The sequence below is a fragment of the Talpa europaea genome (assembly GCF_964194135.1).
Source record: "Talpa europaea genome assembly, chromosome: 6".
In the NCBI taxonomy this organism is placed as follows: domain Eukaryota; kingdom Metazoa; phylum Chordata; class Mammalia; order Eulipotyphla; family Talpidae; genus Talpa; species Talpa europaea.
In genome coordinates this window covers 133713783-133741171 of record NC_140072.1, presented here as the reverse complement: position 1 = coordinate 133741171, position 27389 = coordinate 133713783, and positions in this window count along the sequence as shown.

The window sequence follows — 27389 nt, the reverse complement described above, 5'->3', positions numbered from 1 at the left end:
AATTGTGGTGTTCTTTGTTGCACTGGCATCTTCAGAGAACTCCACGCAATACTGCTCAGTGTTTTGTCTCTCAAATCCTCGCAGAAGTCCAAGAAAGTAGAAATAGGATACAATTAACCTACTTTTAAAAATATGTGCATCATTCCATGTTGTGATAAAGTTAGATGTCTACTTATTTATAACTTCATAATCAAATGAGAATCATAGTTTATTCCTGATAATTGGACTCTGTGAGGAGAGATACTTTGTGTCATTTTCTGGATGGATGGGTGCATGCATGGATGGATAGATAGAGCATGGGGACAGACAGAGGACAGAGGAAGAGGTGAGTGGACACATGGAGAGATAAATAGATGTATGCCGGAGTCTTTTTATATCTTATCCTTTCTTCCATTTGCTTTATTTATGATGAAATTGAGTTGAAAGATTAATGAATTCATGGATAGATGAAGAGGTGAGTGAATGAATATAGGCTACATAAAGGTAGAGATGCAAGGAGCGAGGGAAGAAGGAAGAGGTGAGTCGATGCCTAAACTATGACAAGTATGTTGATGTCATGTTTTATGCCACAAGTGAGCCCACAAAGAGGAAGAATCTCAAAAGACATCCAGTAGGACATCCATCTACACAAATAGAAAATCAATGGGATGAAAAAAAAAAATAAGAAAGAGCCGATTTGGCTTAGAAATGAGTAGTATTCGTGGGAAGAAATCTTTAGGCAAACAGCATCTTTGGCTCACAGAGGATGGGGCTGATTCGACACGCGCATCACTCTGTCGCCAAGGGGGTTCTCCAGGGTTTGCCACAAGATGGTCAGGAGAAAGCAGGGAGAGGCCAAGGGAAGTTGAGTCCAGCCCATGCCCTTAGCTCCCAGATTGAACCAGAATCACTCCGCTGGCATCAGTTTTATACAGCATGGCGCCACGGAAGAGTTAACTGAGAAGAGGGCTCCAACTACTTAAAATAACTCTGTAAATCAATTGATGAACTGGGAGGAATAATGGTCTGCCTCATTAACAAAATTATTATAAGAATCAAATCACCTACTTCCACTGAAAATGGTTTTGGAAATCACCAAAATCTATATAAGTATAAAATGTTATCAAAATTATAAGAAATGAGAAAAAAGCTGAAATTTCAGGAAATTATCTTCATCTTAACCACACCTTTTCTTTTTCCTTTCTCTCTCACTCACCAAGCCAGCTCTAGTCTTTGCAGGTGCAATCTTTTTTAAAAAAATCGTAGTCTTAGTGTATTTTATTCTACCTTCTATTCCTTTTCTGATGAAGACTGAGACTTTGAATATTAGAACAAGAATTTGACTGCAGGGACTTCCTGGTGGCACAGGTGGTTGAAGCAGCGCTGTGAAGCTCTCTGCAGCCTCTGCAGTGCAGGTTCGATCCCAACCAGCTGGGGAGACGCCCACATGGAGCAGCAGACCTCTCCTGTCTCCCCGCTGCTCCCCTCAGCAGTGGGTTTCAGTCCGTCTGCCTGTTCTATTCCCCACTCTGTCTCTGGTGGATCCTCTCACCCTCCTGCACATCTGGCCTGTACCCTGGTTCTTGTATGCATGATAAATAAATCTTCAAAAAAAAAAAAAGAATTTGACTGCAAATATGAGTATTGGGGAACACACACAGGGCTCGTGTGTGTTTGTGACTCTGAGACAATCCTGTTGCCCCATTTTTGATTATAAGCATTTTTAACTTTGCACCATCCAAGATGGGGAAGGGAAGACGTGTTCTGATAGTATTTTTCTTGATCTATAACCTAAGAAAAAATGGAAAAGAATAAAGAGCATGTTCACTGAGTGAACATGACTGAAAAAGTCCTAATTGTGGAGCTTCCTCCAACAAGAGCTGCAGCAGCCTTTCACGCTGATGTCTGAAATAAAGGTCAAGACTCGATCTCATGTCCTTCCCCACCTCTCTGAATTCTAATTATCCCACTTTCTTGCTTGTGATCATGTGACCATCCATTAAGGCCTGTGGCAAGTCTCCAAGTTCAAAAGACAGCTCCAAAGAATTGAGGAAAAAGTAGCTATGAATTCTCAATCTGGGCAAAACCTATTATTGATGTGACACTATGTTTGCTACAACTTTATCTCTCCTCCTGAATCATAACAGTGAGTGATATTATCAATGAAGCCGCCGAGTTGATAACACAGTGAGCATAGCGTGATTTGTTATAGCTCAGTGTTCTGTAAGCCTGGGTAACATCCTCTTTCCCCACCAGGAATTCTTAATGGCATTTCATCAAAATATTGCTTGGAGTGAGCCCCCAAAGTGTTGTCAAATCACTGTTTTGAGAAAGTTATATTCAAGATTATAATTTTCAAGATGAATAATAGACTCAGTAACTTAAAGAGAAAAAAAACAAGCCTTTTTTTTTTTAAGATTGATTTATTTATGTATACAAGAACTGGGGTATAAGCCAGAGGTGTGGGGGGGGTGAGAGGATTCACCAGAGTGGGGAGCAGAACAGACAGATCCACTGAAATACACTGCCGAGGGGAGAAGTGGGCGAGACAGGAGAGGTCTGCTACGCTGTGTGGGTAGCTCCCTGGACAGCCAGCCGGGGATCAAACTCATGCCACAGTGACTGGTGACAGCTTGACAGCACTGTCTTTAACCCCTGTGCCCCCATGGAGGCCCCAAACCAAGCCTTCTTTACTGCTATTGGGATGACATCCTAAAGGCCCATTTTTAAATGGTCGCTGCAGAATCACATGAGGAAGGACCCTCCATGCACCAACCCCCCCACTGTCCCGAGCACATGCCACATCAGGCACCGTGTCAGACGGCTCCCACTTTCAGCTGTTTCATAATCTGCTCGGGAGACAGACAAACAAGTGATGTAAGTGTGCTGCCTGGAGCCAGGGGAAGGTACCCGGAGCAAGGGGGCGTGGACAGTGGACACCCCCCACCCTCCGTGGTCAGAAATTAATAGAAGCCCTGCTGGAGGCAGCCCCTGAAGGAGGAGTGGCTTGCCTAGCTCATGAGCAGGGCGAGCGTGTTTGAAAGAGCAGTATGTGCAAATGTGCAGACAGGCGAGTTCTCATGTGCTCAGAGACTATAAAAACTCAAGCCCTGGAGGCGAGAAAAGTGCACGCAGCAGAAGATAAAATTAGACACCTGAGAGAGGCCAGCGGCCCAGGGGCCTGCTGACCTTGCAGTGACGTCCAGACTTGATACCAGATACTGAGAGGGGCAAGGAAGGGGCATCGTTACTGCAGTGGCTTGTGAGGCGCAGCTGGGAGTCCCAGGCCAGGGCCCTGACTTGAGGAAACTGCGTCTACATCCTCAGAGCCTGCAGAACTTGGCTGTCTCCATGGAGATGCCAGAACGCCATCACTTCAATAGCCGTTGTGTCAACAAGGCGGGCTTAGCTCCAAATGCCTCAGGATCCAAATGCCTAAGGAGAAATCTACCCAATACTATTCTGAGTGTTAGCCCTGGCCGCTTGGCGGGGCCACGAGAACTAAGAAAGTAGCACTGACGTGCTAAAGGATCGAAACTTCCCACCACAGCACGTACGTGTGGTGTATTTTTTTTTTTTAAGATTTATTTATTTATTTATACAAGCACTGGGTACAGTCAGAAGCGGGAGGGTGAGAGAATTCACCAGAGCCAGAGCGGGGAGCAGAGCAGGCAGAAGGACCGAAGGACACTGCTGAGGGGAGCAGCGGGCGGCAGGAGAGGTCTGCGCGCCATGGGGGACCCTCCTCCGGTGGCCGGGGAGCAGCCGGGGATCGAACCAGCGCTGCAGAGGCTGCAGGCAGCTTCGCAACCCAGCGCTCAACCGCTGCGACACGGGGGAGGCCCTGTGTGGTGTATTTTTTGAGGACATCCACTGTGTTCAAAATTGTGTGCATAAATGTTTCAAAATAAAATGCTATTTTTTAGTTTTTTATAATTTGACATCCTCCATTCGTGGTGTCACCTGCCATTCCAACTCCTCTCCCCAGCCCGCACGCCCAGAGACAGTCACTCCTCTGCAGTCCACAGTCACGGGTGCATGAGCAGAAACGTCTAGAATCCAGGGCTTTGTACATTATCTACAAAAAGAATAGCCATATGCTGGTGTGCGGAGGGGGCTGATACGCATTTTCCACTTTGCTGTAACTGAATGTGAGTCCATGTGTAAGCGAGCACCCGACATTGAAAGGCAGAACTAGTAGTACATTGGATTTTCTCCTCAACTGCTCAGCCTCTTTCAACAGCCTTGCCTATTTCACAAGGTTGTTTTAAGGATTAGATGAGGAAATGAAAGCACTTTGTAAACTGTAAAGTGCTAGCCTGATGTAATGTTTCATTAACAAATTAATTTACAAACGGCTTGAACAAGGTGCCTTTTGAATGATGGTCTCGTTCCAACAAGAATTAGGAAAAGCAAATGTTCTCGTGTGGTCTACGGAGCAAAATGAAGGCCAGCGTTCCTGATGTCATGGCCCAGATGTGCTGGGGTCACCATGACCCGCTCAGACAGTAGCCACGAAGCACCCGTGGAAGCCCATCTGGTTCTCATATTGTCTGAATGAGGTGCTGAAGTGGAGGATTTTAACTTCGCTGAATGTGAACAAATCCTCCGGAGCTTTCACCCAATGATTAAAGACAGTGCAAATTGGCCTCCACCTGGTCCCCAATCTTTGATGTGCTCTGTCAGCAAGCCCTCATCTATCACTTGAGACAAAGGCTCAAGGGGGGCATGGCGGGACCATCACCCCAGAGTTCTTGAGCGATCTTGCTCCATTGTCACTGGCTTGCTCAGCTGAGAAGCTGTTCCTGAGGCGTTCAGAGGTGAACCAAACATAAGCCAGACCTACCCAATTTTTAATGTTCTCAGCTGTGTATTTGTGGGCAATATATTTCTTGGAGGCTTGCCACTTCTTTGTTGAGTGCTGAGGCTGGGATTTCTGCTTCGTAGCGGTGTGGGAGCCGCTGGTGACAGAAATGCTAAAACCAAACACAGAAGCCTGATGAAAGAAAACAAACTTTCTCTCAAGAAGACGCCCAATTAACTCCATGTGTTAAAAAAAAGAACGCCGTGAAATTATTTAGTCGGGCATCTATGTCAGTTGCAAAATATTTGACATTAACCCTTCTAGGACCAGGGGATATGCTTATGAATAGATTATTCGATGGAGAGAAAAAGATGGAAAAGTGATGATAAATGATGGAAGAGATACATTGACATCTTAAAGGATAATCCTGCTTCTTAGTGTCTAGTGTTACTTTTTTGATTCTATGGTTTTTTATTATGGGAATGTTGGCTGACAACACTGTCTGTGATTTAAGAGTACAGGCTCCCACCTCTGCCAGGGTTTCTTGCCACACCACACCCACCATCAAGCACGACAATACTCCACCAGAGTCCTCTGTGCCCCTCCTCGCTGACCCCCTCCGCCACCCTTCCCTCTCGTAGCCTCTACAGTCAGATTTCTTGTGTTAGTTTTGGCGTAACTTTATTTGTTCCTTTGTTTTGTTTCTTCATATTCTACAAATAGTGGAATCCTCCTGGATTTTTCTCCTTTTCCAGTGACTAGTGTTTTACACCCAGGGTTATCCCAACTGAATCCTGCCATGTAGGAGTCAATTCTTACACTGACCCTGAAACCCACCTGATCACTAGTGTTTGTACTAGGACTGATCCAGGATCCATGAAAAATGGAATTTTCCATATTTCTCTTCTTTACTAAAATATAGACCCCAGTCAGAAGCGCAGGGAGCTAATAGGGCCCTTAAAGATTTAATATATAATGGGGTTGGGAACCCCTAGTGATATATTTCTTGTTTAAGTAATTGAGGTGCATACTGAGATGAAACCCAACTGTTGAAATACCATACCACATCAGTTTCACAAAACTTCAACTCCCATGGACTCACCAAACCAGGCAGAGATCCTCCCGCCTTGGAATTACTAATACTTAAGAGCAGTTCTGGGATTTGCTTTCACATAGCACTTATCTTGACATGATATGGGACTTATCAGATCCTGAATGGGTTATCTTTTTTCGATTCATAGATCTGATTTGTGCTGGTTTCCACATGCATAGGTCTGTCCGATCTTAATCAGGATAAATATCAGAGGTTTTACCATGGCTGCCTTAAGCTGCAGTTGTGTTCACGACACCTGAACTAGCACAGCATCGATACTCAATGAAACTTTGCACAAGGCTGACAAGTGACTATTAAACTTCTCAAGGAAGGGATGTTGGTATTTATGTTATGATGTAAACAAAATAACAATTTAAGGGAACAGACACATCCATTGCTGAATAAGACTAGGTCTGTCTCAAAGATTCTCTTGATCAGGTTTTATTATTATTAGGAAGAAAAACAGCAACAGTTTGAGGAGACGTTCTGTTTTACAAAGCACTGCACATAGGTACTTAAAGCTTGTAAAGAAATGGATGAGCTTCATTTCACAGAAAAGAAAACCAGGGGTCAAAGGGGTGCTGTGCACTGCCCAAGAACATACAAACATAACTGACAACAGTGAGATTAAAACTCAGATTTTTTTATTCCTAATCTTGGGGCTTTGTGTACCAAACCCAGATTTCCCTGTGGGTAACCAGGTGTCATTCTTCTACCGGTTGCGGAATAATGGAAGACAGGAATGTACTTTTACACTCTGAAGCTGCCATGAAGACCTTCATTTGTTGCGGAATAATGGAAGACAGGAATGTACTTTTACACTCTGAAGCTGCCATGAAGACCTTCATTTGTCTGACGTGTTTCTTGGGGGTAAAGTGGTTGCTTAGTCTTATCTTTTTCATTAGTGAAGCTCATCACTTCCAGTTGGGCTGCTTTCCCCGGGCAAGATCATCCTATTCTTTCTTGGCACTCTCAAAAGGCCCCAGGCAGGAGAGCTACAGGAGAAAGAGGTAAATGTGGTTTCTGATCCTGAGATTTTGACGCCATTCCTTAAGTTGCTTCCCACAGGTGCTCAATATTATACATTCTCTTAGGAAAGAATATCAGTGAATAAAATCTTCTCACACTATCATAATTATGAATCAGGAAGTCCAACTAGACAACAAGGTGCCTTCTTATCATGCCATCATCTTTTGGACTAAAGACCATTGGCCACTGTGATTCATGCAGAAAGAATCAGCCCATCATTTCATAAGGAAAGGTGAAGAAATCAGATACTTCCTGTCATTCTATGAGCTCACAGCAAAGAACAGAGATAAGGAAGGAGGTATAGGGTGACAGAGAATCAGATTCTTTACTTAACTGTACTCCTTCAGCCTTCCTGTGGTCTCTAATCAGTCTTAGTAGGACAATAAGAAAAAGCTTGCTGGGTGGATTGCGTTCAGACCCAAGGTCTTCTGAGATCAGTCTACACTGGGCTGAAAAGGCTAAGTAACATCCTTCATATAAACTGGGGTGCTCTCAAGGCCCAAATGCTGCTGATGACTCTCACCCTCTCCCATAACCAGGATCTATGACTCCAACCATTCCTTAGGAGGAGATTTCCAAATTTAAGGAACAGATGCAAACAACTCAACAAATGACTTCTTCAGTAGTATTTAAACTTGATCTTTACACATCTTCAAGTAGATTATCTCCAGGTATTCACCCACAAAGTAAATGCTAGTCGTATGCTTGTTATAAAGGAAAATGCTTGTGAATTTATGAACACTTCACACATGTCAAAACAGATGCTTTAGGGCCTCCCTGGTGGTGCAGCGGTTGAGCACTGGGTTGCGAAGCTGCCCGCAGCATCTGCAGCACCAGTTTGATCCCTGGCCGCCGGGTGAGGGTCCCACATGGCGCGCAGACCTCTCCTGCCACCCGCTGCTCCCCTCAGCAGTGTATCTCGTCAGTCTGCCTGTTCTGTTCCCCGCTCTGTCTCTGGTGAATTCTCTCACCCTCCCACACTTCTGACTGTACCCAGTGCTTGTATAAATAAATAGATAAATCTAAAAAAAAAAAAAATGCTTTAGAAAATGCCAGCGATGATACTAGGGAAATGTCCACCAGTGGCTCCTTTGGAAAGTGCTGGGTCTGTTACTCCTTGATGTACTGTCTTGTCTCTGTTTGACCCACTGTTGTTTCTTTGGTCTATATTAGCACTTAAGGCTAGTCACATACTACCCTGGAGAATTCTGGCAGGTGCTGGATGAAGTGTCCATTTGATACTTAACAACCCTCTTATCTCAGATTCTATAATTCAGTTTTAAACATCTGCACTATTTCGACATCCATTCTATACCTGTCCATAAACCATAATGAGAAAAAAGCCTTGCCTTGGAAATTATTAACCACCCAAGCCTGGAACACAGTAGTTGCTCAATAAATAATTGCTGAGTAAAAGTAAAATGGACTTATCAGGCAGGATTTAGATCCTGGGAATAATGGGGAAGAGGCCTAGACAAGGCTATCAACTCTCCCAAGTGTCATTTAGAACCACAGCTTCACACAGCGGAGAGGAGCTGCCGGCGCAGACTGGGGTGAGACAGATGTGTCTGCAAACACTCAGCAATGCCTCTCAGAATTTCACATTTCAGTTCTCTCTCCTCAGTAAGACAGGTCCTTCTGGGGACTATTTATGAAATCTTTTCTCGAATGAGAAGTCTCCTTCAGTTATTTGCTTTCCTAACAGAAAGTTTACCCAAGGAAGCACCCCTATTGGAAGGCTGGGAAGGTGCACAGCCTTTATTAAAAAGAAAAAAAAAAATCTCATTTGGGTGAAGGTTCAAGGGCCAGCCTGCGGGTCCCTCCATGTCACCAAGAAGTAGCTTTTCATTCCTTCTCTTGTTTCCTCTGGGTTTAAAGTTCTACAATATCATGAGAAACAACAAAAGACTTTTTCATAAATCATCTAAGTGCTCAGGTGACAGAGGCACTGAGAAGGAGAATGGACGCTTTTGGCTCTCAAGACCCAGCAGAAGGAAGCCTTGAGGAACTCCCCCAGGACACTCCCACAGCTGTTGTCCCACAGTTTTCTTCCCTAGAAAAATTAAGCAGCCCTCTTCAGACTCCAGCTTCTTTCCAAAACAGGGCAAAAACCATGCCTCCTGACACCCCCGAGAACCACTGGGTGAGTCTGCTCACATGTCCACGGAACATCTTCTCGGCAACTCCCGTGCCGCTCCCAACGCTGCCTCCCCGCAAGGCGACAGCTGCCAACTCTTCACCAGCAGCTTCAGGACTTTCTTTTAGACTCATGGAAATTCCTCTCAGGTCCTTGCAGGCTTCACTGCTGCTTTCTACAGCTCATTCCCTCCCCTGGGGCTGAGACTTTGGGAAACAAGAAAACAGGAATCTGTAGATGGCGTCTGCTTTCCACCTTGCCATAAAATTTTCCTGGGACAAGAAACACAGAGGTAGGCGAACTCTGCTCAGGTGTGGGGGAGCAGAGCTGCACAGGGGGAAATAGATGAATAAACCATCTCCTCATGGAGATACCAGTTACATTGAGCTTAGCACACACCCGACTCCAGGATGACCTCGTCTTCACTGGATGGCATCTGCAAAGACTCTATTTCCAAATAGGGTCACCTCCGCAGCTTCCGGGAAGATGTGTTAGGAGGGGACACAGCTCAGCTGTGCAGTGAGGATATCTCTAGAGAAGAGCCGCCTGCTCGTCTGGGCTTCTTCAACATACAGATGCTGAGAACTCAAGGCAAAAGAAGTGTTTCCTCTGTTGAGAAATAGGTTGTCCTGTTTCTGAGTTGGGGTGCACTGCCACAGAAGGTCAACTGTCCTTGGGCTCCCTCTTCTCACAAAGGCAGCCTTGACAATAAGCGGTTCTCTACTGTTCATGCAGTTATTTCTTACGAGAAATGAATACAGGGCTTAGGATTCACAAACTGGGGTCTAGCAGCCGTTAAGCCTCCCTCCAAGCCTTGTCTGACGTGGGGGAAACAGAAGCCCCCCCTCCCCAGGAAGCCTGTGCTGATGGCCACTAACCTGTCTTCCTGTGGCAGCTGGAAGGAGTAAGTTTGGGGTTCAGAAGCTCCAACTTTCAGGTATAAGTTCTGGGGTACAAATGACGGCATGGTGAAGACAGCCAATTTGGTGATATGCACCTGCCAAGCCAGTGGATCTTAAGTGTGCTTGTCACACTCACACACAGGCGACAGGTGTGTTTATTAACCTGATCGTGGTGATCCTCTTCTCACTGCTCATCACACTACATATCTAGCACCTCATATAAACTGACACAAATTCATCTTCAAGAGCACAGATGCAGGAGAATCGGGTCTGCAGTGGGCTGGCTGATGCAAGTCTGCTGGGTTCTGCTCAGCAGCCACTCCTCCTGCTGCAGTGGGATGAGAACTGCAGCGGCCAAGGGTCGGTGGCTTGACATGAATACAGATGGGGCTGAGATCTGTAGTGTGCGGGAAGCCTCTGCTTCTCTGCATTAGTGTCCATCAGAGGACACTAGAGCAAGATGGGGGACCAGTCCCTGGTGAGAAATCCAGGAGTCATCTCTTTCCTTGAACAATTTGTACCCAATCCACAATTGTAAGTGGGAGTCAGAGCTACAGGACACCAGGGGGGTCGAGGCGCTGTCTCTGGGGCCCCTGAGTCGTGAGGTGCTGAGAAGACCCTGCCTCCCTGCCCGGTCACGCTGCACGCTGAGACACCAAGAGAGGGAAGGTCTGAACTGGGAGTTGGCCAAATGGCCCCAGAGACTGCAAAAGAAAACCAAAGGTCAAGTCCCAGCTAGGGAGTCTCGGAACTAAGTCATTCAAAGGCTAGTGTGAGAACGAAATTTGTGATGTGAGGTACTTAAGGGAATTGGCCCCATTGGGGTCAATGAACTAGACAATGTTCTTTCTCATTGGAACATTAGCTGAGAATAGTCCTAATGCCCCCCATGTCAGGGGTGAGGAAGTGTTGGGGGGTCAGCGCTGAGGAAGCTGGTGAGAGGGACAGGATCAGACTTCTATGGAGAAGCCAAGGGCAAGACAGGATACCCATAAAGCATCTATTAGTTTTGTATGGAACATTTTTCAATCTTAGAGGTTATGATCCACTAATCAATAGTAAGGGAAATGATGCATTGATTTTTGCCTTATATTTATATTTATCAAAATACATATGCCCACTACCTCTGTCTACATGGTTTTTTAAGCGGTGCCAAGAAGTAGTGACCGATTGCTATAAAACTGCTGACTTTTTGCATACAACCTGTGCATGCAAGAGAAGAAAAAGAACAATGATGTGATTGTTTTTTTGTTGCGAAATACTTTTTTTCCTTCTCTACTTCTGTCTCTGGGAGATTGGTTTCTTCCTGCCCCACCCCCACCACTGTCAATCATAGTTCTGTTAAGATTTCAGCCTTCTGTCTAACCTTAGGATTTCTCTCCTCTCCGGGATTTGGTCATCTGGGACCCCAAATGTAATAGTAACTGGCTCAACCATCTCACAGTCATGCACAAAAAATTGATAGAAATCTACCCACTGGATGTGCACTCATGTTATAATTTAATCCTACCCTGTGTGTCTGCCAGGTGCTTTATGTGGTAAAGCTGGACTCAAGAGCCTCCACTCGAGTGAGATGTGATTTTTGGGAAGCCAGGCAAATTGGAAGATATGATAAAGAGCTCGCCCTCTGTTCAGCCAAGAATATTGATAAGGTTTTCTGCTAATGTTGCCCAAAAGCATGACTTTGGTTAAATTCTCTGTGAATTTCCGAAAGGAAATGCTTATACAAATGGATGGTATGTGTTTCTGTTAAAAATTTACAGCATAACTTTGCAGAATCATAAATGTTATATATTAATCAAAACCTATCAATAAATCAACAAAACTTTGCATTAATTGAGCATTTCTTGTGCCCTGAACACTATACTGGACCTGTTTTTGGAACAAACTGCATGAAAATTATATACCACCATGTCCAAGCCCTCAAGGAGTACATTTTTGACATTCGCATGTGAAGATAACTAGCATAAAAGCAAATGGGAGAAATCACAAAGGAAAAGACAGATTGATTTGACTGCATGAAAATGTAAGTCTTCAATTTCTCAAAATATAAGCTTATCAGATAATAAGCAACAAAGTGAAAAATATATATAATTATACTGCACCACGGATAATCTCCTTGATATACGAGGTTACGTAATATAAGATGCTGCGATCCCCATAGATAAATGACCCGCCCACATGACATACACAAATGAGGACTTATCACGGTTTATAAATATTTGAAAAGAATTAACATCAGTAATTAATCAAAGAAATGAAAATTAAAACGGCAACAAAAACCCATTCAATTCACCGATTTAGCCAAGACATCTTTAATTTTAACCGAGAAAATACAATCTTTCTTGTATGAATCTTAGAAGTGAAGGAAAGAAACAAATTACCTCTCCTCTCCCAAGTACAGTAACAAAATGGAAGGGAAAAAACACACACCACAAAGTGATGGAAGAGAGCTTGTCTGAGAAAAAGCCATTTTTAAATTAATAGAACTGGAGAAATACAGATATTTGCATGAGCACAGATTGGAGCCTGGAACTTTTTCCACCTCCTGAGAAATGAGGGAAGAGTTCTGGCTGTGGTGAGCTGGGAAGAACATGGGGGAGACAGAAGGGATCTTGTGCCATATTGAGCATCTCTACAGCTGGCGAATGGCACGTCTAGCTGGCTGTCCTTCGTGTCAGCCATCATTCACAGCTAAGACTATCACATAAAATTCTAAGGAAGAAATCCTGCAAGGGCCAGTACTAGTAGGTCTGGGCACCCAACTCTGCTGATGTGGCTTAGCCTGGTAGATTTTAGAATTTTACAAGAAATCGTTGGAAAGTGTAGTCCTCAAAAGTCCCTAAAGTGAGTTTTCAGACATACTGATTGACGCCAATGTCACGGCAGTCAGCCTATAAGCGTCAACCAGGTAGAGGGAGACTTGACAGTGCTTCTGAAAACTGGAGCATCACAGGATCTGTGCTTGAAGAGAAAACCATGGCTCCCACTGGGAGCTCCAGCCCAGGCTGATTGCAGGCAGGACCGGCACTCCTGAGTCGTAAAAATAAATGAGCATCTGAGACCCCAAGCTCTACTCCCCTCTCAGGCTCACGTTCTAGCCTACAAAGCTTCAAAAGTCAATGTAAGTATAAACTCGCAGTGCTCGAAGTAAAATGTTGGCTATACCATTCCCAGAACAACCAGAAGCACCTGCCCACCAAGGTCCAACGAGAACGCCCCAGTGGATGAAATCCTTGTTGAATCAATTTTTATGGATCAGTTACATGTGGGGTAATACGGTCTCACAGTGGTCATTATGGTGTAGAATATGAATCAGGGCGCTGCTTTTTGGCAATGATTAGCTTTTAGGGTCCTTTTGTGTCTTTTCAGGGCAATCTCAGTTTAAGATAATAATAGCCTCACACCATGCAAGGCCCCCTGTCTTCTACAGGAAAAGGGCGTGGGTGGGCCAGCCCGCTCAGAAGTGGCATCTCCTCTGAAGGAAACTAAAGGATACCAGAAAGCTGTCCTTTTTAATACACATTTAAATTTTTTACATTTCCATCTGGCAGTTCCTTAAACATTTGAACATAACTATGGGTTTATGTTCATACAGTTTATATAGTTTAGTCCAAAACCTACAAATTCAAAGCTTGAGGAAAAGCCAATAAAAACCACATATCTCAGTCACTGAATCCAGATTATTGTTTTCCAAAAGGGTGAAGAGTATAATAGAACCAACATATCTCCAGCCTACATATTTCTCGCAAAAACACCAACCCAAGGAAATCAGACTTGTGGTTTTTGACACAAGGAGCTAGCAGATTGCTAAAGGGAAATGTCCAATAAGCAAGTGATTCAGTAATTGGCAGGATGAAAAGGAGACTAGCTTTTTAAAATAGGATAAACTACATTTTGGAATGAAAATGGAATCCCACCTTCAGCCATTCCTCAAAGCTCTATAGACAAAACATAGCGCCCACCCCGAGCCCATCATCAAATTTGATTTTCTTCACCAGGAGAAGGTCCGCACTTTGCACATTCAAAACAGAATTTCTTACCTCCCCACCTTTGCTTTCTCCATCTTTCAGGATATGATGCTGTCACCCCAGAGCTCAGGGCAAAGACTGTTACCTTAATCCCACACCCCACCAGCCCCTCCACAAATTGTATCAATTCTACCTTCAAGAGCTAGCCAAAATCCAACCATTCCTTGCCATGTCTACTCCTGCCTCTCCAGGCCAAGATGCAGCTCCTCTCACCTGGGCCATGAAATAGCCTCCTGATTAGACTTCCCACCGCCTTTTGCATCTGCTTTCAGACAAAATGATACACAGGGCCCAGAGCAACTTTGCAAAGCTCACATAAGACTGTCCCTCTTTACCCACCATCCTCTGACTTTCTGTTACTCTCAGGATGAAATACAAACACTTGACCATGAACTACAAACCCATACATCTACTCTCATGTACTTCTACTCCCAGATACCTCCCAGATGGCATCCTCACCTCATCCAGCCTCCGCTCAAATGTACCTTTAAAAGGCCTTTCCTTGTAACCCTTTCCGAAATATGCAACATGAGTCTCTCCTCTATTGCTCCCTCTGCCTCACCTTGCTTCGGCTCTCTGTGTAGCATTCATCATTAATTTACCTAGAGTTGTTACAGTTCATCTTGCCCACCTGCGAGGATATTCTCCCATGACAGCAGGTTTTGGCTGTGTGACCAGCTTTATCCCAAGCCTTCTAAGGTGGACCCAAAACACAGCGTCCATTCAATGAATTTTTTTTTTTTTTAGATATTCATGTTCCTCAATAGAAGAAAAATTACCAAAAGTGGGTGTGATAATGCAAGCCTGACTGTTGTTATTTAAAATCCATTCCCATATAAAATGATCTAGGGCCGCCCCTGTGGCACAGCGGGTTGAGTGCAGTGCTGTGAAGCTGTCTGCAGCCTCTGCAGCACGAGTTTGATTCCCGGCCCCCGCCAGCCAGGGAGCAACCCACATGGTGTGGCAGACCTCTCCTGACTCACCCGCTGCTCCCCTCAGCAGTGTGCTTTGGTCAGTCTGCCTGTTCTGTTCCCCATTCTGTTTCTGGTGAATCCTCTCACCGCCCCCATCTCTGACCTGTACCCCAGCTCTTGCATGCATAAATAAATAAATCTTTAAAAATAAATAAATAAATAAATAAGTATCCACTTGTGTTTAAAGGGGAATTGAAAAACGCTTAAGTGAATGCATGGTGGAAAAGAACTCTAAAGGGGTTTCTCCTACAAGTGAAAAGGAAACAAAATTATATGGGTATTGATGCCTATCCAAGATGGAAAGGCTTACAAATCATAAAGGCAGTTGCTAATTGTTAGTAGCCTTGTTCTGAGTAAAGACTAACATAAAAATGTATCTGAGCAAAGATATGCATATAGGCCAAGGGAGCAATGATTTTCCAGAAATAGAGGCTTATATTTATAGTCAGTCGACTTTCGACACAGATGCCAAACTAATGCAAAGAGGCAATGACAACTTTTCAACAAATAGTGCCAGGACACAGATATCCATGTGACACTTAACTCACACCATATACAAAAAAATTAGCTCAACTTGGATCTTCTGCCTATATTAAAAAGCTAAAACAATAAAGATATGTAAAGAAAGCATAGGAGAAAATCTTTAGGGCTTTGGGTTAGGCAAAATACCAAATGATAAATAGAACTTCATCAAAATCACTTGCACATCAAACAACAACATCAAGAAAATGAAATGACAAGCCACAGAGTAAGAGAAAATACCTGCATGTTATATTTGTGACAAAAGACTTATATACAGAATATACACACGTGTATATCCTCTGTATATTCTGAGTGTGCATATATGTGTGTGTGTGTGTGTATGTCATATATATACATATATATCTTTTTATTTATACATTGTCAATTAAGGAACACTGAAATAAATTTACAAATAGTGTTAAACTGACAATATCCACAGGGACAATAATTCATGACACTATACCAAACACAATTGTATTTCTTTGCAAAGAAATTTTTATCTGCATTATCAGTTTTCTGAAAGTTAACTTTTATCTCCACAGGGTTGTAAAGAAACTTAGTCAAAGGCAAATACAAGAGTGATAACAGACAGATAAACAGATCAAGATAACAGCTAAATTTCAAAGCTTTAAACAGTTTTTTTCTTACACAATCATTTGAGACTTTTCATGACTTAAAAATAATATTTAAATATGGAATATGTCAAAAATGCACTTACTGGTTGTTGACCATTTTCCCAAGATTTTCCCAGTATTTCATACAGGTATTCTTCCAAATTGTGAAAGTTTATTTTCCCTAGCTTTGCCCCCAAAATATATAGAGACTTGAAAGTAGGGCTTGACAATAAGATTGCCTCAAAAATACGTCTAAGTGTTATAACTTACACCACCAGAAATTAATTATTGAAGAAACAGGATCCACTCTACATCACACCAAGCCATCATCCACCAGGCCTACTTAAGTCCAGAAAAACTAAAACATCTCTCCTCAATTAGCGGTGAACTTCCACAATGTGAGGTTAGAGGCTATTTCTTAAAATAGGTAATCCCTAGTTACCACTTCTTATATTTCCTAAGTCCTTAAGCCACCTTTTTAGCAATCTGCCAGCATAGGAGCCACTTCCAAGCTACAGTAAGAACTCATGTTCTACATCATCTGTGTTAGGTAGAAATGGCCTCAAGCCAGTTTCTGTATGGTTTATTTCCCATTCCCAAAACAAATGGCAAAACCTCAAGAAAACTGAATTCAATAGCACATTAAAAGAGTCATACACCACGATCAAGTGGGATAACTCTTTGTGATGAGAAGATAGTTTCACATACATAAACCAACAAGTATGATGACTACATTAACAAATTAAAGAATAAAATCATGATCAACTCTCAATATGCCCAAAAAAGTATTGGACAAAATTAACACCCTTTCATGATAAAAAGTCTCAACAAGGGCCCCATGGCGCAGAGATTGAACGCCGCGCTGTGAAGCTGTCCACAGCCTCTGCAGCACCAGTTCTATCCCAGCCAGCTGGTGAGAGTCCCACATGGCACGGCAGACCTCTCCTGTCTCGCCCGCTGCTCCCCTCAGCAGTGTACTTCCGTCAGTCTGCCTGTTCTGTTCCCCACTCTGTCTCTGGTGAATCCTCTCACCCTCCCGCGCATCTGGCCTGGACCACAGTTCTTGTATAAATAAATAAATAAATTGTTAAAAAAGAAAACACAACAAATTAGTTACCAAAAAATATATTTCAGTTTAATAATATGAACAATTAATATATCTAAATGGTGAAAATATATCTCAATATATATCATGGTGAAAAGCAGAAAGATTTCTTCTAGGATCAGGAACAAGACAAGGATGCCTGATGTCTCTAATTTTAATCAATATAGTATTGAAAGTCCCAAGTGGAACTGTTAGGAAAGAAAAAGAAATAAATTCAAATCAGGAAAAAAACTAAAATTATCTGTTTACATGTGACATGATCATACATATACAATATAACACATCTATCATACCTATGATTATGCTACACAGACTTTACTTTTTTAACTCTGTCAATTTTACCTTTTCCTTAAAAACTCCACCAAAACCTGTTAGATCACCTCAACATTCATTAAAGTGTAGAATACAAAATCTTCATATAAAAATTAGTAGTCATTTTGTATACACTGTTGGTCTTACAGTTATTATGGAAAACAGTGTAGAATTTCCTCAAAAAATTAAAAATGGAATTATCCTATGATCCAGCAATGCCACTTCTGGATATTTATTCAAAGAACATGAAATCCATATATCAGAGAGAGTTTCCACTCCTGCACTCACTGCAGCATTATTCACTATCACTAGGATCTGAATGTCAAATGAATAAAGGAAATGTGAGATAGTTAGATACTATACGATTGATGAGAGAGAGAGAGAGAGAGAGAGAGAGAGAGAGAGAGATAGTCAAACAGAATGGGATATTATTCAGTCTCAAAAATAAGGAAATCTGCCCCTTGCAGGAGCATGACAAACCTGGAAGATGTTATGTAAGTAAAATAAGCCAGAAACAGAAAACAAATACTCCATGATCTCATTTATATGTGGATTCTTAAAAAGTCAACCTCACTGTATCAAAGAGTAGAACAGTAGTCGCCAGAAGCTGAGGGGTCAGGGGAGTGATGAGATATTGGTCACAGGGCATAAAGTTTCAGTTATGCAGCATGAAGAAGTTCTGGCAACCTGAAATACAGCACTGACTGGAGTCATTAATCCTGCAGCACATACTAAGAATCCACTGAAACTTGATCTTAAATGTCCTCACTGTACACACACACACACACACACACACACACACACACACCCCAGGTGGAGTGATGTTAACAAATTTGATTGCAGTAATCATTTTACAATGTGTATGTATATCAAACATCATATGTGCACCTTAAATATATATAATATATGTCATTTACATCTCAATAAAGCTGGGAGGAAAGTATAAAATGAACACAGAAAACAAAGACAGGTAACAGAAAGGTTTCTTCATTCCAGCGGACACAGCCCCTCCTTTCACTCTCCAAACTTCACTGCGCTGTTCCTGCTATTGCATGTACTTAGCGCGCTAGAGTATAAACTGCAATCATCTCCGTTTGGCTGATGCTAAGGAAGAAACCAGGGCCCAGAGCTGGCAGAGCCACCCCTGGGGACTCCACTGTCAGGATAAGGGGCAGAGTATCCTAACTTAGTGAGAAACCAACCCTTGAGGAATTGAGAGAGGGCATGCATGAAGCTTGCCAACCCCCCTATCATTTAAACATGATATGATTCCAAACCCATAGACAGCAAACCACATGTGCTTACAGTTATCAGATATATTATGTTTCATTTACAAATAAAAACTTGTCATGGGTATAATTATTAAAGCCAGGTATTGCTAGTAGAGAGCCCTCATTGGCCTCCCTACAGTCTCTCCATCCACACTCAATGAGATCACCCACATGGGTAGAGGCACTCCTGGTGGTGCAGCCATGACTTAAGGAGCTCTTATTTGTGCTTACTTGATAGAGCCACCCATGGGACACAGGAGGATGCAGGGAGCTGCTGTTATGGCCTGATGCTCTTCCTGGAGATGAGTCACCTTCAATAGAGAAAGTGATGACAGCCCAATGTTCTAGATTTCATAACAGGGAGCCAACCCAGGTCCAGACCGGGTGACTAAGCAGCAGCAATAGAAGTTCTGACCAAAATAATCTAAAGAGTACCCACAAAAGAACAAAAATTAGGGGCTGGTTCCAGAAGCTTCCATGGCTAAGGAAGGCAAGAAGCTCCTTATTAAATTCTCTTTCTCTCTAGAGATAAAAGTAGAACATGCTACTACAGACAATTTGACACAAACAAGCATTCCAGAGCTTCTGTAAGCATGCAGTGATATATATTGTAAATGGACATGACAAAATGTTTAAAAGCATGATTTTTTTTTTACTCAATAATGTGAATAACAGAAATTGAACTCCACTCCATCCCTGACCCTGTCCTCAATCCCCAACCCAGGGGACAGTCATCGGGCAGGACTCAGGGATAGAATAATGATATCTGTTTTGCACATTACCTAGAATAATTGTTTAAGTGGAGAATTTCATGAGTCATTTGTTTTTTTTAATGAGGATGAAAATATCTGCAAACTGCAAAGTTACATAACAAACCATAGGACACAACCCCCAGTCACTTTATCAGAGACTGGATCTCAGAATTTCAGGATGAGATAGCAAATCAACATTCACCTTGACCTTTTTCCAACTTCCTTCCTGGGCAAGATAATATCACCAGAGATGGATGCTTTGTGATTGGATTAAACAGGATCACCTGCCATGAGCTAAAAAGGTTTATCTGATAAAGCACAGGATTCTGATATTGAAAGATGATTAAGGAAATCAACAACATGTTAAATATTAAGCATTTCTTGGAACGTGAACACTGGGCTAGAGGTTACCAAACCATAGGAAGTGAATCTTCAAAGGTCTTTGGCTCTGAGACTCTGCTGAAGCATGAAAATCTCACAGTATCTAAATGGGCTCCAGAATGAAGGCTGGAAGGAAGCAGACTGCCTGAGGGGGCCTGCCTCCTCAGACCTCTAGAGACTTTCCATCCCTTCTCTATGCCATTGTCCTCAAACACCATCAACTCCAGGGGAAGTAGAGTTTAATCCGTTTCTTGGCAACCTTCACCTTAAAATTCTTTAGACTTTGTGCATTTGATCAATTATGGATTGTTCCCTTTTGAGAATATTGCTCTCCCTTTTCCATAGTGTTTTCAGTTCTCCGTGGACCTCTCAGACACTACACATGTCTAGCCCAGTTAGTCTTTCAATATTTATTGAGAACCTAGTATGGGTGGCCCTGTTTCAGGCTCTAGCGAGGTGAAGGAGTGACCAGTCAGCCTTTGGAAGCATGACTTGACAAATAGACAGGCGTCAAGTCCGCGTCCTATCTCCCAGCCCTGGAGAGCATCCTTCCACCTGCCTCAGATTCTGTGTAATTCACACCCCTCTAGTCTGCAAGGATTTCCAGACCTACAGCACCTGATACTCCTCCTCCAACAGTAACAGTCAAGCTTAGTTGCTGCCATTTCAAGAATTTCCATTTCAACTCCCAGAATGTTCATCCCCAACCCTGCATGTGTGTAAGTCCAGCTTGTTCCCATTGTCCCAGACAGGCCCACAACAGCTTTCCACCACTACACTCGCTGTATAATCCATAATGGAATAACATGTCTTAGGGTAAGACACAATTAAAGCCATAAGCTAAATTATTTATAATTGACCCTAAGAACATGAACAACATGTCCATCCACTAGCACTGGCATAAGGAAAATGCCCAAATTCTCTCTTAAGTTTTTGCATTACCTCCAGACTTCATCATTCGAAAAACTAGCATTAATATCAACACACTCCAACCTATATTTTGCATGTGTTCACACCCAGGAGAAACGCCCCTGTTTCCGATGCTAATTTAAGTGCTTATGCTCATCAAGCAACTATGCTAGTGTGAGCAACTTCTTGTGAAAGATTGCATCATAAATGGTCATTTAGAAACAGGACAGGAGGTAAAAGAAACCCCCTGGCTGCCTATTCTACCACTTATCTACAGGCTGATGACTCCGAAGATGAAAGAAGCCCTCGAGCTGACAGAGGGAAGAGACTAGTCTGTGAAGAGTTGGGTTAGAGGGATTTTTTGAGAGGCGAGGGGTTCTTTTGTTTGTTTTTTAAAAGAAGTTTTTTTTTTAAGATTTATTTTTTATTTATACAAGAGCTGGGGTACAGGCCAGAGGCGTGGGAGGGTGAGAGGATTCACCAGAGACAGAGCGGGGAGCAGAACAGGCAAACAGACCAAAAGCACTGCTGAGGGGAGCAGTGGGCGAGACAGGAGAGGTCTGCTGTGCATGTGGGAATCTCCCTGGCTGGCTGGGAATCAAACCCACCCTGCAGAGGCTACGGGCACTTTCACAGCGCGGCGCTCAACCTGCTGTGCCACTGGGGAGGCCATCTTCTGTAAGCTTTTATGAAATAAGGCACCCAAAAACTTGGCCTAAATTGTGAATGATCTGCTGGATTTGACTGTGTACCTTGAGAAGCCACTCTGCATCCCTGTACCTCCAACTCTTTTCACAGGTGAAATGAGAGAGTCAGGCTAGGAGTTTCTCTGATTCACTCAGACTATAACTGTCATCCTTGGTTTCCTACAAACTGTCCAACTTACCTGTTTAATGACCTCAGCAGAGAGGTGTGTAGATCACACCCTGTCACCCTCAGCTGGCATCTCCTGACAGCTGAGGAACTGGAAAATACTCTGAGGTCTTCAGAATACTCCACTATGGTGAGCAGTAACAGAAAGCAACATTTATAAAGGGGGCTGTTCCCCTGCTACGCCTTAGCATACATCCTAAGAAGCACCTAGGAAATGATAGGAAGCTCTACTTAATGGGCAATGAATTACATTGCATTACCTCCTGCCTAATGTCAACAGTACATAGAAATAACCAAGTCTTCAGCATTACAGATATTTGCAAGGGAGCACATTATTACCACTTACATTCACTCACATGTTAGTAGTGGACTCGGGAGAAATTAGTGGTCACCAAAAGTTTTCAGTTACTCATTACATGGGGTTGAAAAGGCAACCAAGATAAAGGAGGGAGGTAGGTACTATGAAGTACCTTGCACCTTGCAGACAAGGTGGCAGGAAAATGAACTAATGTTCAGCCCACAATTAGGAAAATGATTAAATGCTAGACTCAAGACTCATTAATTCACATAAACCCAGAAATGGAGAGAGACCAAAAAATGAAAAAAAAGATTCTTATCATGAGGAATTAAGTCTATTTCCTGAAAAAACAATGGATAAAACATGTTGTGAGCATTAGAATTGTCACTGTTTTAGCGTGCTGGGTTGCCTGTGATGGGAATGGACAGCTTCAAGAAGCCAGACTGTTCCTATATTGCAAATGCAGTATCAATATATGAATATGCAAATTGAGCAAAGGGACACTTTAAGTGCTTATGGGAGAGGCATAAATTCTTGGTAATGGAGATATTGTAACTAAGGGGAAGGGTAGCAGTTTTGCCATGAAGATGGTTTTAGTCTAGCAATAACATCAGACTCTTCCCACAGTGAAGAAGTCAGACTCAACTAGGAAGGCACCCTCTGGGCATTACATACAATTGTCCATCCTAGGGGCACAATGCACTTGATCAGCAGAGAAAGAATTGCAGTTGTGCATCAAAGTTACAGTTCACCCACCTGGTAAAATCTCCATAAGGAGCAGCATCTAAAACACAGGTAGATTCCATCAGCAGGAGACCAGACATACAAATGTATTCATCTTTATGGTTATTTGCACCATGGAGAGGTGAAACCAACCTTCTACTATCTCCTTCCAGGTCCATTCCCCAGCATAGCTAGTGGGGCCTCCCAACTGTCCCCTGTTCCCTCTCTCCACATTCCCAAACCTTCCCAAACTCTCAACTAATCTCCCTAAAATACAGTTGTAATTATGTCTCTATCCTGCTCAAAAGCCTTCCATGCCTCCCAGCCCAGCCCTGTCCTGCCCTATAGGACTGAAATTTCTCCCTTCCAAATATTCCATATTTGCTCATACACCTGTAGTCTAAAGCTGAGCCTTAGTCTACACCCCTTCAAGCTGCATCACCTCCTGCTCCCTGTCAGGTCTCCAAGCACTGGTCTTGGCCCTGCCACCCCTCTAAGGGGCCTCGTCCCCTCTTCCCCAGCCCCATTGTGAAGCTCTTAGCAATCTATCCACAGATTCTTGAGTATTTATGTTGATGGGCCTAGCGGCACAGCTAGCAAATAGAATGAAGCAGAAATGAAGACAGTGTCCCTCAAAACTAAGTAGTAAAAGGGTCTGACTCCTGTTCTCTTTCTGTCTCCTACCCTCCTCGTCTCTTATTCTCCCTGCTTGGCTCCTTCCATCTCCTTCCTACGCCCTCTCAGGCTCTCTGTCATCACTGGCTCTGGGGAGAGCCAAGTGGCATGTCATAAAGACACTCAGGCAGGCCCACATGGTGAGAAACTGAGGCCTCCTCCCAACAGCCTCAAGAACACGCCATCTTGGAAGCAGCTCCCCAGCCCGTCCAGCCTTCTGAGTGACTGCAGCTGGTGAACCCTTTGCCTGCAGCCTCATGAGGACCCTGAAGGAAGCCCAGCCAAACTGCTTCCCACGGCTGACCTACACAAACTGTGGGAAATGATGTTTGCCATTCTAAGCTACTCTATTTTTGGAGCAATTTGTTCTGCAGCAACAAATAATAATAATACCTCATAGTAACTAATAATTAACTAAGAGATGATTAGAAAGCTGACCCATTTCCAAAGGCTCAAATCCTAAAGACATTTCAAGACCCAGATTCAATGCCTTTTCCTCTGTCAGTCACTCCTGACCCACCCACACAGAAAGCACATCTAAAATCGCGTGAGGCCAGGTCTGACCCCACTGGTAGGATTTCATCTCTTTTGTGATGACATCATGACGTGTACAGTTTCCCCTCCTGAGGGTGAGGCTCCTTGAGGAACTGGGGCCTGATGTTTCCTCTTAGCCCATCACAGGGGCTAGGTCCATCAAAAAACATACGGTAAGTATCTGGGGGGGGAATGAGCAGCCACATTCTGAACTAAAGTTTCTTGCCTTGCGATTTTTGTCTATCGTGATTTCAGTAAGGCTTATGCACAACCGAAGACGCCGGAAACAACACAAGAACTGAATCCCGTCATCGCTCGGACAACAGGAGGAAGTGCTCAGAGAAGAAGGATGAACATGTCCCAATTTCCCAAGCAGATGAGTAGACGGAGTGAAGACATCACCATGTGGACATGAGACCTTGGCCAGAACTTACAGGATGAAAGGACGGGCCTGCACATGGAGATGGCCTGTTGGCCCTCACCAAAAGCCAAGTCCGTGCCAAGCGCTCCTCAACCAAAGACAGAAAACTTTTCTCTCTCTCATTCTTGGGGAGCGGACATCATCGCCAGGCCCAGTTCCGCCCTCCTCATTGCACCCTCCCGCAGGCTTGGCCCAACACTAAGAAGAATCAACAGCAACATGAAAAGTGAATAGCCATTTGGGGTTGTTTTTTATCTCAAATCCAAGATACAAGAGCCTCCTTCCCCGAGTGGTGGGAAATGTGACAACAGGTGAGGAGCTGAGCTCCATGTGGCTTTTTCAAATGAAAGCCCAGAAGTCATTATGCCCTGCTAGGGCTCCCCAGACGGGAGGTGATGGCGGGAGGACGTTCCCCGCCAGCCCCTGGCCCTGCCACTGGTAAAGGGAAACGCTGGCAGAGCCCAGCTCTGTGCTGCTTTTGACAGGTTTCCAAGGCGTCTATGATCAGGCAGCACTGGCGGCCGGGGAAGCGCAGACTCAGGCAGTCACCGCCTCAGCAGGTAAACACTTCCCATCTCTTATGCAACCAGATTTGATCCTTGATCTGAAGCAACCGCAATAAACCTATGGAGACATTTTGTTCGGGGATAATTGTTTTTATAGGAAGTCAGTATCCATTTACAGGTTATTATATACCGTAAAGCAACGAATACGCTGCTGTGGGTGGACTCGAGGCATTCCTGACATGGAGGGCACCGACTCAGCTGGCTCCCTCCCTGCCACAGGACAACACGAAAACTGGTGAGTTCCTGAGGGCTGGGTGTCCTCAGCTGCTCTCCAATGTGAAAACGTTTTTGCAGTTCGAAATTCTAGCAAGGATTTTTTAAAAGATGGTTTCCAAACAACATCCTCTGGGTTCTGACCTACTGCTACCCCCACTCTGCAAAATTTCAAGAGATTGAAACCCTGGGAGTGACGTTATTCACACTGCCAAGCTCTCAATTGTGGAGCAGCTGTGCATTATTTTCCACACTAGATAAGTGAAATAAAGATTTAGGCAATAATTCAGGAAATTTAATCAACGTTAGCCATCCACAGGGGTGATTCAAGGTAGTATAATTTCAGTCCTTGGTGGTAAAAGTTTGCAGGCTGGATTTTTTCCAGATAAATAACTCTATATTTCTCTTTGTCAGTAAGAACAAAATGTGGGGGTGACTTTATTTTTCTTTTTGTTAGACGCACCTGCTGTCCAGATTGTCACTCTGTCCAAGCCCAACTAATGGACTCATGTGCCTTTTGGGTCGGTTCTCCCACCTCCTGCCTCTTGATCACTCGCATCAAGTTCACCTCGAGCCCTACTGCATTTTACTGGGTCAAAGAAAGCCGTCAGTAACCGCGCAGGCGTAGATTAAAGCAGTGCTTGTCCTAGTACAATTTCCCTGCCAGGGGAAGGTGAAGAACTAGGACACCAGGAAAACAATCACACAGCGAGACGCAGAGGAAGGCAAGGGGGAGAGAGCAGCCCCAAAGGAAGAACGTGAGGGCTCAGAGAGGCAAAGTCAGCATTCTTTGGGGGCATCTGGAAAACACCACAGGAAACCCACTGTGTGTGCAGGAGCCTGGCTTCCAGGGGGTCTGGTGGCTGTTTTTGGAAAGAATCTGACTTTTCTGAAAGCAATGAAAGATAAACCTGAAATATTTTCAGGATACAAAAACACTATCAAGTTGGTAAGTGGAGTCTGCACCCGCATCAGTCATTGTCAGCTGTGCCTGACTTGTTTGGCGCAAAGCCTGCTCTGCTGAATAATAGTAATAATAATAATAATAATAATAATAATAATAATAATAATAATAATAAAAACTGGCTCATCCTTCCCCTCAAAAAGGTACCAGTTTGGGAGACAAATTATTTGGTCTCCCTACTTTTTAGTGGTTTAGAATTTAGAAGGAAAGAGCAATGATATAATAAATAATGTCTAGGGGCCTCCCTGACAGTGTAGGGGTAAAGTCTCAGCGCTATCAAGATAGAAGAAGCCACTGCAGCATGAGTTGGATCCCTGGCCAGGGAGGTGACCCACATGGTGCAGCAGGCCTCTCCCATCTCCCCGCTGCTCCCCTCAGCAGTGTATGTCAGTGGATCTGCTCTCCACTCTGTCTCTGGTGAATCTTCTCACCCCCAACTCTGGCCTGTACCCCAGCTCTTGTACGCATAAATAAACAAAAATAAATCTTTAAAAAATAAATGTGTAATCTTAAAACCATCTCATCTACATCCCTGGTCTGACATTTCATTCCTCAGTCTTGCTGAGTAACCAGTAAGCAAACTGTAGTTTCCATCACACACACACACACACACACACACACACACATTTTTGGTGGTGTGCTTACATATTTTCCCAAACCATTCCCAACTCAAACAAGATTTGGCTCTTGTTGGTGAATCAGTTACCACCTTACCCAACACCAAGACTGAGACTCACCTGCTTACTCTCTTTCTGCTCCCATTTTATTTTGCCTCACTGGAAATGGATCCCAGAAGTAAAGGTACTTAAAGCATATTATTTAAAGCATTTGATTTGGTCAAAAACAGCTCTAAGTTGTGTTGAAAATAAACAGGGACAAAACACAATAGGTCCACACCTATTGTCAGCTGGTTCTTAGAAGCTGTGACTTTAAGGGAAATAATGAAAACAGGTTCTGGAATAACCATTTGTTTAGCATAAGCCAGGCTTGTTCTTCCTCGTCAATGTTATTGCAAACTACACTGACCAAAAATACTGCTCTTTAAGGGCCCACTTACGTGCACTGCCTTAGCCCTGAAGGCTTCAGCAGCCCCAGCTCAGCTACAGAGGTTTGGGGTTACATCCCTGTGGGGTCATCGGACCCACCCACGATTAGGGACACTCTGCTAGATACTGCCACATCACATAGACAGATTCCTTGGTCCTGTTTTTCTTCTCCGTTTTTAATTTGTTTCATTTTGCCGTAAACCTCTTAAATCCTTCTACCACAATGTAGTTCTTGTCTACCGAGACCTGGGGTTATTGTAC